Genomic DNA, 11,772 nt, shown 5'->3' on the forward strand with positions numbered 1-11,772 from the left:
TCACCTTTGCCACTATGAGCCCCACCTCCCCTCAGACTGCCTTATCTCTGGCTCCCATGAACTCCCCTTCCATTTCCTCTCCTGACTCCCTACCCTCAGTTCTTGCCAACCTGGGTTTTCCAGGGGTGTGGCTGCAGGAGAAAGCAGCCTTGGAGCAGGTGGCCAAAAGACACTGTGCCCTCAATTTATTTATCAATAAATAAACTGTTGTCCTGCCCACCACACCCCTGCCCCCTGAAAAGAGGTATGCAGATGAGCACCTACACACCCAGCCCCAAGGGTCATGGCACTCAGGGGAAGTTGGTTTTATACTTTCAGCTACATGCGATGGAGAGTGGCTGCCTGTAAGAAGACAGTTGGAACTAGGGGCTGCATCCTATCACAGCACAGTGCCCATGACAACTGCTGTGGTGCTGCCTGCAAGAATCAGTCTACCAGTAGGCAGTTACTCCACAGCTCTTCAGAGACCTGTGCTGCAGCTGCCATCTTGTTTCTTGTGTGGATGTGCTGACTGAAGGTCTGAGAATTATTTGGTTAAGGTCATTGCTGCCAAAATTCAATTGCATATAATGGGCACCAGATATTTTAGGCCTCAGGGCCTCCAAATCTCCTTAGTATCCTTAGGGTGGGTGGCAATGAGGAAAGGTCAGAGTACGGCTCTCCCGTCAGACTGCCTGGGCTCACACACTGGCTATGTGACTTTAGGTAAGTTAACCTCTCAGTGCCTCAGCATCTTCATTGGCAAAATGGAATAATAATAGTACCCATAGAGGCTCTCCAGGAATGTCAGTCCTGGGTCTGGTTGCTCCAGTTGGTTGGAGATACTTGCTGGTACATGTTCCTGCCCGTGGCTGGAACAAGAGCTGGGACGTGAGAACAGGCTCCTTTCCCCAAAGCTGCCCTTGGACATCAAAGTAGGAACAGATACAATCTCTTTGCTGACAGAGGAAGAGTCCAGGACTAGGATAGCTGGAGAGGAGGGGAGAGAAGAGAGAAAGAAGGAGATAGAGAGAGAGAGAGACTCTAGGTTGTGTGGTTGGAGACCAGCAAAAGAAACAAAAGTCTATTAATAGCGTCAACATGGGAACCTCTGGGACCTCCATGGAGGCCCTAAAAGCATTTCTCCACCCTTCATTTCTGGTTCCAATACCTCAGAACATGAAGCTGAGCTCTTTACCAACCTCCTATTTCAAGCATCACTCCCCATCTCAATGCACCACAAGGGGCAACAGACTAAAAAGGGAAATCGCCTTAGGGTCTTGATGTGACTAAAGAACTGGAAGCAAAAAAAAAAAAAAAAAAACAAAAACTGGAAGCAACTCTTAACAATCATCACAACCAACAATTTCCCCATAAGACCTCCTAAGAGGAGAAGTTGGTGTTCATGGATGAGCGGAATGATGACCCATGCCCACCCCAGAAGGTGGGTACTCTTTACCAGTGAGATGCCTCTATGGCAGGATGAATAATTTCCACTACAAAGAGTTAACAGCACCACCCAGTATGTGCTCATACAGCATCTCATTAAATCTTCACAACCCTGGCAGGTATGTATTGTCACCATTTAATATTCTCTCCATTTCAGAGATGATGAAAATGAGGCTCACAGAGATCGAATCACTTGCCCAAGGCCCCTGGCCAAGCAGCAAACCAAGCCCAGGTAAGTCTATGTGACTCCAAAGCCAGTGCATTTTAACCCCATGAACACCATCTTCCACCGCAGAATAATGAAGTACGGTTTCCTCTCACTTCTTTCCTCTCTTCTTCCTGCTAATCCACAGTGAAGTTTCACTGCCTAGGATTCTCGTGAAAATGCATGTTTTAAGGCCAGTTAAGGCCTCCCCCCTAAGATGGCTGAGCACATGCCCTTGAGGCTAAGCCCCAGGAGGAGAAGAAGAGAGAGAGAGAAAGAGAGGAAGAGAGAGGGTTCAAGCCCCATCTCACAGAAGAGTAGAAAGACTTCCGGTGATTCCCTATGCGGAAGAGGATTATGCTTAATGCGCTCTGTATCTTACATAATCCTCACACTGCCCATAACAAGTAGGACTTTTCAGATAGGAAATCTGAGGCTGAGTAGGTTTAGCAGCCAGCTATTCAAGGGGTATGTTGGGATTCAGTTCAAAGTCTTACACCAAAGCCCATATTCTTTCCTGTACAGGGTTACTGGGAATAATTTTACTTGGACGCTTAATGAGGTCCCCATACTGCTCTAGAACATTCTTACTTAGATCTTAGCAGTTACAAAGGATTCTGTAGGGAAAATTGTGGGCCCTGGACCGCCCTCCCTGCTGGTGAAGGTGGGATGAGACACAGATCAGACGCTGATGTTTTCTGTTCCAAAGCAAGATGCACGCTCCTTTCAGAGAAGTGATGCTCTCTGAACATTGCAGGTCACATGATGGGGTTTGGCCAGCTTGTGGCAGTATTTTCAGAGGATGACAGAGTACTCAGCCACAAAGGAAGGCTGGGGGAGCCTGGGGAAAGGCACTGCCCAGGGAGAGTGACCCAGGAAAGAAGTTATTTGGGGCTGTTAATTTCTGGCTTAGATTTATATTAAGCTTTTCCTCCAGAGCCTCATTCTTTGATTTATGCTCAAACTGGAGGATATTGTAAGCATCTGAAAAGCCACAGTGGAAAACGGGACAGTTGAGCTCTGAAAAGGCTTGTTCCCCTGGCTAGAACTCCAGGGTGGTGATGGGAGGTGGGGGACAGCAGGTGGGAGTGCCCTGGGGGTATCTGAGTTTATGCTGCGAACAGGCACATTCCACCAACACCAACTTCTGGGAGCGTGCTACCTGCTGTGAACCCTGATACTTAACAAAAACAGTTTTGTCTCTGAAGGTAGGAAAACAAATGAGATGACCCCTAGAGGGAGCTTCTAGCCTGAGGAGGTTTCTAGGATAAGCATCTTGAAAAGATAAGAATTAGAACCTGTCCCTCCTGTGCAACCTACTTCCGCTCCCTCACTACCACCACTCCTTCCCTTGGACTTCTTACCTGACCTCCCCATCCCACCTCTGGGCTTAATGAACAAAGTTCTAAATCCCAGCTATCTTTCACAGTGTCTTTCTGTCCAAAAGTTGGAACAGGGGCAGCCCTGGTGGTTCAGTGGTTTAGCGCTGCCTTCAGCCCAGGGCCTGATCCTGGAGACCCAGGATGGAGTCTCGCATCGGGCTCCCTGCATGGAGCCTGCTTCTCCCTCTGCCTGTGTCTCTGCCTTTCTTTCTCTGTATCTCTCATGAATAAATAAAATCTTAAAAAAAAAAAAAAAAGTTGGAACAGTGAAAAAAAAATTAAAATACCCAAAATCAAAGGCAGCTTCTCCTGGGAGTGATGGGCTGCCAGCAGAGCTTCTCATTCTGATTTCCTCTGCTTTTCCCCCCAAGGGTTAGCACACATTCTTCCCATTGTGGGTATACATCAGATGGAGAAAAATAACCAGGACCAGGTTTTTCCTCCACTGAGGCTGGAACTTTGAGGGAGCCCATGCTTCCTGGGATGACCCATTCTTCATCATTTGATAACTTCCTGTGCTATCTAGAATCCCTCAGATGGGCAGCCTCTCTCCTTTTTTGTGTTCATACCTCCACGTTTCCTGTGTATGATTTGGGCACATGGGTTATCTTTTGTTAGAATGGTAACTCCTTGAAAGGTCCTAAAGGTTTATATGTATCACCACAAGTTCTTAACCCAGTAGATGTTCAATAAATGTACTGAGTGAATAAAACAGGTATTGTTTCAAATATCTCCCTTTGTCTGAGACATTTAGGGACCCCAGTGGAATCTGACCCCAGAGCAGCTACTGAGTCAACCTCACTCTTTTGCTATTGTAAATACTAGGAAAGCCCATGACCGAAGACCTCAGGTACGTATAGTGCCTAGAGTTACTTCTTAAACAATCTGAGTGCCCAGACAGTGGTAGTGATGTGGATAAATACAAACTAGCACATGACTTTCAAGTTCTCACAGCCTATTGCATTGTGTTTTCACAGCAGATTTCCATTCTCTAACTGTGCCTGGCAAAGGTTGATACTAAAATGAGGTTGGGGTTGCTGAGCAAACCACCACTTACAGGACCATGCTGGCTGTGCATGGGGAGCTTGGCACAACATGCATTTTAGATAACGTCCCCTAAATAATCAAGTGAGGTTCTTTTATAAAGGCTACCTATTGAGGTCAGCCAAAGGAATAGTATAGTGTAATGGTGAAGGATCACAGACTTTGGAAACAGAATCCCACAGCTCAAGTCCTGGCTCTGTTGGCTCTGTCACAAGCTCCCTGCTTCCATTTCTTTCATCTATAAATGAGGGAAATAGCACAACCTTCGGAGGGCTCTTAAGAAATGGAAATGAGTTCAAACATACACTTGCTTAGAACAGTATCTAGTGCATAGTAAATACTATAAAGTGTTGACTATTATTATTGAGCTTCTGACTTTGGTTATTCCCCTCTGGTCTCCCTAGGAGTCCAGATAATGCCAAAGTCATCATTCAAATAGGCAGTGTGCAAGGTGTGGCCACAGTACCACCTGCCCTCCTTCCAAGTCTGGAAGAGAAAACACAGCCATCAGGAAAGTGTGGTGTGCCCACACTAGGGGGAGTTGTCCTGGATCTCCAAATTTCTGCAAAGCCTCCACTAAGGGGATTGGATCTCTCAAACACGTCCCAAGGCAGGGTGTACAGAGGCTCCCTCCTGCATTGTTCTCTCCCCTTTCCCAGATCCTGAAGGAAGGGCAGATAGAGGAGACACACGCTGGCCGCCTGCCTACCTGCTGCCAAATCCTCCTCCTCTGGCAGAGGCTCCTGGGGGAGGTAAGGTCTTACCTCCACCTCTCTATTCCTTCTACACAGAATCCAAAAAGTTCTTTGAACTTTTGTGGCTCAGATAATAAACAGCACTTCTTCCAAAAAATCATTTCTTCCTCAAATGTGAAGATGAAAAAAAAAAAAAAAAAGGAGCTTCTTTCATTTCTTCTAATCTACCGTAAGATTCAGAAAGATGACATTTCCCCAGGTAAGATTCTTTACAGCCCTCTGAAAACTGGGTAGTTCTCAAAGTCTTTAAAGGGCCTCTCATGAAACCTTAGTTTCTAGAAAGACTGCCCAGGGACTGCAGCTATCTTAAGCATTGGATTGAAGTGGTTTGGAGATCCCATCATGTTTCCTGGAAATAGAAAGGAGTTAGCAGAAAATAAGTCACCAGGGCTTGAACTTCACAATGGCGGGTAGTTTACAAAACAAAGAGTGTTCTTTTGGGGAACTGAGCTCTGGGGTCAGTAGGCAGATCTGGGTAATCAGAGTGGAAAAAGAACAGACATACCCATTGCAAAACAAATCAAAATCCAACCTTCATCCTTTCTAGCAATGAACAGATGGATGGTGGAGGGATGGCAAGGAAAAGCCATCTGAAAGGAGTACCTACCTGCGTCTGTCCAGAACCACCGAGCCTGTATCACAGAGCATCTGGCCAAATGGACGAGATTCCATTTTGTAACCCATACCGACAGGAGTATCCAGTGATCCCTCCCATCAGTATCTAAAAGTCATCGATATATACCCATTGCTGAAACCAAGCTAGAGCGATGTCATGTCTATGCTTGTCACATTTCTTTCTTCATGCTCCGAAACAGGCGATGGCACCATGTCCCCAGCTCTCTCAACAGTGCTCAGGAAGGAAAAGGAGGCTTGAGAGCTGTAGAAGGGCACACAGAGCCCCAATGTTTAAAACCAGCTGCAACCTGATTGGCAGGAAGGAAGTTTATGTTTGACTTTAACATTTAGTACCTAAAAACCATAAAGGCAAATGTCTAGCTTATTTTGTAAATGTGGTTTTTCCACAATTATTGTTGAAAGACTTGAGTGTATAGACGGAAGGGATGCGACCTATAGTATATGCCAAGGTTTGTCTAAAAATATTTTACACCTGTTCTCTGTTCTGCACACTGGTCATATTTTATCAGTGAAGTAAAGTACTCATAATGCCAGACGGAATGTGTTTTTCCTTCCAAGTCCTGAATGTTTTTCCCTTCTGTAAAGCAAACCTCCTCTTCTTTCCCACCTGTGCTAAAATAAAGCTAGCACCATTATCTGTAGGACATGTCTACTGTCAGAGCTACCTTTAACTACTCCTATCCCCGAGCCAGTGTTGTTTAAATAGCAACAGCCATTTCCATACTTTTCACAACAGCATGGACACTTTAGCAACCTTTTTGGCTGCTCTCAAAAGAAACGTCAACTTGTATTCTGGGTTTAAATCAACTTGCTGATTGTATGAAAAAGAATGCTGAAACACGGTTTCCCTGCCAGAGCCTCAAAACTAGAGATACACACTCAGTGGTATTTATCACTGAAACATGAATAGGATAGCTTTTAGGATATTACTGTAGAATTTTTATTTAATTTTCTGTGGATGCATACAACAGACTGGACAACAAAAATGTTGATTATAATAAAGATGTGGTGTGCATTTACTTTTCTGATTTCAAAGGTCAGCAAACCAAGGGTGAAAGTCTGGACTTTGTGATTCTAAATACTGTAAACCCCTAAGAACACATGTCCTGTTACCTCACTGACAACTCTTCATAGCGAGGAGATTAGTGCCTCATGAACCACTGGAGGAAGTATATTGATATCACCCTACCCATTCTGCAGATGAAGAAACTGAGCCATCTGAGCCAAATGACTTAGTATGCTTAAGGAGGGAATAAGACTCCATTTCACACAGCCTCCACACACAAGTGGCCACTCATTGTCTCTTTCTAGGGTTTGCCTAGTTGTAAGGTAATCTCAAAGCTCCACTTACAGACTATGTATAAAGCAAGTTTTCTAAAATATAAATCTTAAACTTCGATTTTTTTTAAGGCTTTGAGAGAGAGAGTGAGCGAGAGAAGGAGCAGACAGAGGGGCAGGGGCAGAGAGGGAGAAGCAGACTTCCCACTGAGGGTGGAGCCCGTCGTGGGACTTGATCCCGGGACCCCGAGATCATGACCTGAGCTGAAGGCAGATGCTTAGCCAACTGAGCCACCCAGGCACCCTTAAACCTCAAATATTGAAAGAATTGGTTAGTAGAGGTTTACTACTTCACAGTCCATTAATAAGATGACTTTTAGCCCAAGCTAAACCTCCAAAAGCCCAGCCAAGGGTTCAGCAATACTTGGTCCAATCAAATTCTAACTAACCACAAATCTAAAAAATTGGTACTCAGTATAACAAGATTTAATTCATATAGAAACTACTGAATAGGGATCCCTGGGTGGCGCAGCGGTTTGGCGCCTGCCTTTGGCCCGGGGCGCGATCCTGGAGACCCGGGATCGAGTCCCACGTCGGGCTCCCGGTGCATGGAGCCTGCTTCTCCCTCTGCCTGTGTCTCTGCCTCTCCCTCTCTCTCTGTGAATATCATAAATAAATAAAAATTAAAAAAAAAGATTTAAAAAAAAAAAGAAACTACTGAATATTCTTCTGAGCCATTAAAAAACGGGATTTTCCTGTTTACTGTGCAGTTGGTTTTTTTTTTTTTTAAGATTTTACTTATTCTATTGGACTGCTTGGTGGAGGAGGAGCAGAGAGAGAGGGACCATCAGACTCCACACTGAGTGGGGAGCCCAACTTGGGGTTCAATTCCACATCCCTGAGATCATGACCTGAGCCAAAACCAAGAGTCAGATGCTTAAGCGACTGAGCCACCCAGGCGCCCCTACCATGAAGTTTAAATATGTTCAAAACTCAAAACAACACTAATGGAAATGTAAGCTCATCTATAATAGCTTATGCTTTTAAAATATGACTTTTTAAACCAAAATATATTTTGATTATTTTCAAGGAAGGCTTTCAGAACAGTTTGAAATAAGAGGTCAGTTTCCTTAGTGGTTCTATTTTTTAAAGATTTTATTTATTTATTTATGAGAGAGGAACATGAAAGGGGGAGGGGCAAAGGAGGGTGGGGAGGCAGACTCCCTCCCTGCTGAATTGGGAGCCCCATGCAGGGCTCCACCCCAGGACCCAGGGATCACAACCCAAGCTGAGGGGAGATGCTTGTGTTGTTTCCTATTTTTTAAAAAGATTTTTTTCTTTATTCACTGAGAGACACCGAGACAGAGGCAGAGACACCGGCAGAGGGAGAAGCAGGCTCCCTGCAGGGAGCCCGATGTGGGACTCGATCCCAGGACCCAGATCACAACCTGAGCCAAAGGCGGGTGCTCAACCACTAAGCCACCCAGGTGCGCCCCGAAGGCAAATGCTTAACTGACTGAGCCACTCAGGTACCCCATTAGTATTTTAAAATAAGACCAAGAAGACCATTTATCACAACATCTATACATACAGAAATCATGTATTCCCAAGTAGGTACACGGAACACATTGTTGAAGACTATTTTGGTGACTTGACCTTTCCTTATGGTGTTTATCAATAACACAGGTGAGAAATGTATGTGAAAATGGCTGTATAAGGTCAACAATTAGATTTTACTTAGAAGGAATGGGGCCACAGAGTCTAGAGTCCTTACTCTGTCTGAGGTAATCATCCAGTGGTTCTAAAATGAGAGAAGCAGGGATCCCTGGGTGGCGCAGCGGTTTGGCGCCTGCCCCTGGCCTGGGGCGCGATCCTGGAGACCCGGGATCGAATCCCACATCGGGCTCCCGGTGCATGGAGCCTGCTTCTGCCTCTGCCTGTGTCTCTGCCTCTCTCTCTCTCTCTCTCTCTCTCTCTGTGACTATCATAAATAAATAAAAATAAATAAATAAATAAAATAAAATAAAATGAGAGAAGCAATTTACACAATTGAATTAAGAAAATCAACACAATTAAAGCACTGACTTGATGATTTCTAAAAACATTTCCAGATAGCCTATAATTATAGTTTATGGCTACCGGAAATATAAAATATCTCCCCCAATACATCATCATGACTTCTAAACATGGCCAAGAGCCTCCCATTAGACTCTTCTCATGAACACTCCTATAGAAATTCTATAGAAATTCTACCAGTCATGTGACTAATACATCAAAAATAGTCTTATTTCCCTGACTTCAAATCAGAACAAGAACTAATCCCAGGGAACAAAGCATCAAGTTTAAGAGCGTAAACTCTGGAACTTCACTGAGTTTGAATTCCAAGTCTGCTACTTATTGGCCATATAATCGTGGATGAATTAATCGTCTCCTCTCCTCTTCTGTAAACTGCATTGGAATTGTGCATGCACATAGTAAGTGCTGTATGAGTATTCGTTAACCAAATGATTTAAAAATTTTTTAAAACGGTTTTAACAGAAGCGTAGGACTAATTTTCCAGTTATATGCACAGATATTGATCCAAGGTTCGTTAAACACGAACATAGTACCTTCCTATTATAACACACAGAAAACTGAAGAACTTAGATCTCAAGTGGCCTCCCGGGCCAAATCGATTAAGCACCAACTGATTGGCATACTGAACATTATAAGAAGTTGTATTCGGCAATGGCAATTTTACATACTTGTCTTCTAATAAGGCTGCTTTCCTCTTAACTGATCTTGCACTAGAGTTATTATCCTGCTTCTAAAGAAAGCATGCGTCTCCTCAAGCAAAGATACATACTGCTGTGTCATACCTATGCTTTTTTTTTTTTTTGAAGATTTTATTTATTTGAGAGAGAGAGAGCACGAGCAGGGGGAGGGGCAGAGGGAGTGAGAGAAGCAGATTCCTTGCTGACTGGGGATCCTGATGTGAGGCTCGATCCCAGGATCCCAGGATCTCGAGATCATGACCTGAAGCCACAGGCAGACACTTAACTGAGCCACCTAGGCGCCTCCATGCCTATGCTTAGTTTGTGTAGGGAAGAGGTTATGGAGGATAATCTCCAACCAGCATTTTATCTCATTAGCTTTGAGTATGTCCAACTAGAGATACTTAAGTTCTCTATGTGTTATAGTGACTTGTTTTAAAATAACCCATCTCCTCAAGATTTGTGAGAGAAGGTCTCTCAATTAGAAATGCCTGTATGTAACACATCTATAAGAGAATGACATTAACATCAACACATATTAGAACACCTTAAACTCAGAGCAACTTGAGTTTCACCTTCACAAGCTAAGAAGTTAATCACAGTAAATAAAGATGGTCATTATCTTTAGGGAAGCATTTTGACTTTAAGCCTACATTTGCCATCTAATATAGGTTAAAGCTATTCAGAGGAGATTTTAATAATACACCTGCTTTTAGAAAAGATGGGCAGTAAAGGAATATTCTAAACTCAAAGAGCTACAGAGCTACTTTTATCATCTTATTCATCCATCAATGAAGTATGCGATCTATAAGGCAGTATTTTGGACACCAGATCGGGCCATTCAGAGGCTGCTATACAGTATCCATAGTTCTAGAAGTAAAAACAATGGGAAGATAATTAACTCATCAGGGGTGAATGGTTGGCTCAGAGGGTAGTGCATTGACTCTTGATCTCAGGGCTTTTAAGTTCTAGCCCCATGTTGGGTACAGAGATTACTTAAAAATAAAATCTTAAAAAAAAAAAAAAAGATCATTAACTCATCACATGGTCAATCAAAACGGTTCCCACAAAAGGGTCAAAAGAGTGACAGCAGAGTGAGAAGAAAAAGATTTGGGGCCAAGATGTAAGTAAGCTTTTCTAAGGCTTTATATGGTGTGCTAGACAAGAGCATCTTTTTAAAAATATCCATTCCTGGGGAATGCCCAGCTGGCTCAGTTGGGGGAGCTTGTGACTCTTGATCTCAAGGTTGTGAGTTCAAGCCCCGCGCTGGATGTAGAAATTAAAATCTTAAGAAAAAATTCCATTCCTTAGCTAAAAAGCAAAAACACAAGAAACAAGTGTTGGTGAGATTGTGGAAAAAGGGGAGCCCTCAGGCTCGGAATGCAAACTGGTGCAGTCACTCTGGAAAACAGTATAGAGACTCCTCAAAAAGTTAAAAATAGAAGTATCCTATATTCAGCAATCACATCACTAGCTACCTTTCAAAAAAATACAAAAATACTGAGTCAAAGGGATACATGCATCCTAATGTTCATAGCAGCATTATCTACAATAGGCAAATCATGGAAACAGCTCAAGTGTCCATCAATTGATGGATAAAAATGTGGTGTGTATATATGTATATACACACATACATACTATGTGTGTATGATAATGCTGCTATATACACACACCACATTCTACAATATTATTCAGCCATAAAAAAAGAATGAAATCTTGCATTTACAATTATGTAGACTTAGAGAGTATAATGCTAAGTGAAAGTCAGAGAAAGACACCAATATGATTTCACTCATATGTGGAATTAAAGAAACAAAATAAGCAAAGGGGGAAAAAAAAGAGACAAACCAAGGCACAGACTTTTAACTATAGAGAGCTGATTACCAGAAGGGAGGGGAATGGGTGAAATAGGTGATGGGGAGTTAGGAGTGCACTTGTGGTAAGTACCTGATGACGTATGAAAAATGTTGAGTCCCTATATTGTACATCCAAAACTACTATTACACTGTATATTAACTGGAATTAAAAGCTTAAAAAACATTTCCATTCCTATTGGATGTGGAAAAAAGGGCAAAAAGGGCATGAAAACAGAGCCTCTGTTCATTCTTTAAAAAGAAAAAAAACTTCCTCAAGGATACCAAGCTCAAAGTGAATGGATTTTTTTTGAAACCAATCAAGATTCAAGCACCAGGGACGCCTGGGTGGCTCAGTGGTTGAGCATCTGCCTTTGGCTCAAAGTGTGATCCCGGAGTCCCGATCAGATTCCCTGCTTGGAGCCTGCTTCTCCCTCT

The sequence above is a fragment of the Nyctereutes procyonoides genome, unplaced genomic scaffold, assembly GCF_905146905.1.
Source record: "Nyctereutes procyonoides isolate TBG_1078 unplaced genomic scaffold, NYPRO_anot_genome, whole genome shotgun sequence".
Lineage (NCBI taxonomy): Eukaryota > Metazoa > Chordata > Mammalia > Carnivora > Canidae > Nyctereutes > Nyctereutes procyonoides.